Genomic DNA, 2,789 nt, shown 5'->3' on the forward strand with positions numbered 1-2,789 from the left:
CTTGTGAGATCTCATGCACATCCTGTGAGATTTCAACAAAAATCTCACGAGTTTCTTAGTTCACATCTCACCAGATCTCAGTCCAATTCTCATGAGAACTCAGTCCAACACTCATGAGATCTCATCCAAATCTCGCCAGAAGCCCGTCCAAAGCTCCTGAGATCTCACTCAGGTCTCACAAGATTTTTACCCAAATCTCTGAGGTTTAGTCCAAATCTCATGAGAACTCAGTCCAAATCTCAGGAGATCTCCTTCAAATCTCACCAGATCTCAATGTAAATCTCATGAGATCTCTTGCACATGTGTCAATATTTCTAGCTAAATCTATTGAGATCAGACCTAGTCTCGTTAGGGTCTCAGTCCAAATCTCATCAGATCTCATTCAAATCTCACCAGAAATCCATCCAAATCTCGTGAGATCTCATCAAAATCTCACAGGAATTCAGTCAAAATCTCAAGAGATTTCATTCAGGTCTCACAAGATTTTTACTCAAATATCTGTTATTCTGTTCAAATCTTGTGAGAACTCAGTCCAAATCTCGTGGGATCGCCTTCAAATCTAGCCAGATCTCAATTCAAATCTCCTGAGATCTCTCACACTTCTCTCAAGAGTTCTAGTTTAATCTCATGAGATCAGTCCAAGTCTCATGAGAACACAGTACAAATCTTGTGAGATCTCATCTTATTCTCGCTGGATCTCAGTCCAAATACGATACCTCATGAACGTCTCATGAGATCTCTAGCTAAATCTCTGTGATCAGTCCAAATGTGGTGAGAACTCAGCCCAAAACTCATGAGAACACAGTACAAATCTTGTGACAACTAACACACCTCTCATAGATCTCTGCAAAAATCTTATGAGAACTCAGTCCAAATCTCTTGAGATTTCATTCAAATCTTGCTAGATCTCAGTCCAAGTCTCATGAGATCTCATCTAATTCTCAACTTTCCTCAGTCCAATCTCTTGAGATCTCACCAACATCTTGTGAGATTTCTATGCAAATCTTGTGAGGTCTTTGTCCAAATCTCAACCAATCTCAGTCCAAATCTCTTGAGAAGTCAGTCCAAATCTTGTGAGATCTCATCCATTTCCCCCGAGATTTAATTCAAAGTCTCATGAGATCTCATGCATATCTGGCAATATTTCAACAAAAGTCTCATGAGTTTCTCAGTTTACATCTCTCCAGATCTCAGTCCAATCTTGGGAGAACTCAGTCCAACACTCGTGAGATCTCATTCAAGTCTCTCCAAAATTTCATCCAAAGCTCCTGAGATCTCACTCAGGTCTAACAAGATATCTACCCAAACCTCTGAGATTTTGGTCCAAATCTCATGAGATCTCATCCATGTCTCTCCAGTCCTCAGTCTAATCTCATGAGTTCTCACTGACATCTCGTGAAATTTCTACACAAATCTCATGAGGTCTTCATCCAAATCTCAACAAATATCAGTCCAAATGTTGTGAGAACTCAGTCCAATCTCATCAGATCTCATCTAATTCTGGCCAGATTTAATTCAAATTCTTATGACATCTCACGCACATCTCACGAGATTGCAACAAATATCTCATGAGTTTCTTAGTGCACATGTCGCCAGATCTCAATCCTGTTCTCATGAGAACTCATTCCAGAACTTGTGAGATCTCATTCAAATCTCACACCAACTCTGTCCAAAGCTCATGAGATCTCATCCAAATCTTGCAGGAATTCAGTTGAAATCTCATGAGATCTCACTCAGATCTCACATGACTTTACCCAAATCTCTGAGATTTTGTCCTAATCTCATGAGAACTCAGTCCAAATCTCATTAGATCTTCTTCAAATCTCGCCAGATCTCAATCTAAATCTCATGAGATCTCTTGCACAAGTGTCAAGATTTTTACCTAAATCTCGTGAGATCAGGCCAAGTCTGGTGAGGGCCTCAGTCCAAATCTCATGAGATCTCATCCAACTCTCACCCGAACTCCATCCAAATCTCATGAGATCTCAGTACAACACTCGTGAGATCTCATTCAAATCTCGCAGGAAGCCCGTCCAAACCTCGTGAGATCTCATTCAGGTCTGACAAGATTTCTACCCAAATCTCAGAGAGTTGGTCCAAATCTCATGAGATCTCATCCAAGCCTCACCACATCTCAGTCCAAATCTTGTGAGATCTCATCCAAGTCTCACCACTCCTCAGTCCAATGTCATGAGATGTCACTGACATCTTGTGAGCTTTCTACACAAATCTCTTGAGGTCTTTGTCCAAATCTCAACAAATCTCAGTCCAAATCTTGTGAGAACTCAGTCCAATCTCATCAGATCTCATCCAATTCTCACCAGATTCAATTCAAAGTCTCCTGAGATCTCATGCAACTCTTGAGAGATTGTGACAAAAATCTCATGAGTCCTTAGTCCACATCTCACCAGACCTCAGTCCAATTCTCATGTGAACTCAGCCCAAAACTCGTGAGATCTCATCCAAGTCTCCCTAGAACTTCCATATATTGTGAGATCATACCCAATTCTCACCAGAAGTCCAGCCAAATCTCATGAGATCTCAACCAAATCTCTCCAGAAGTCCATCCAAATCTCGTGAGATCTCATTCAAATCTCACCAGTACTCCTTCCAAATCTCATTAGATCTTATCCAAATTTCACAGGAAGTCTATCCAAATTTCATGAGTTCTATGCAGGTCTCACAAGATTTCTACTTAAATCTCTGAGATTATGTCAAAATCAGAACTCAGCCCAAATCTCATGAGATCTCCTTCCAAACCTCGTGAGATCTCATCCAAATCTCACCAG

Source organism: Neomonachus schauinslandi, chromosome 4 (genome assembly GCF_002201575.2).
Source record: "Neomonachus schauinslandi chromosome 4, ASM220157v2, whole genome shotgun sequence".
Classification (NCBI taxonomy): Eukaryota; Metazoa; Chordata; class Mammalia; order Carnivora; family Phocidae; genus Neomonachus; species Neomonachus schauinslandi.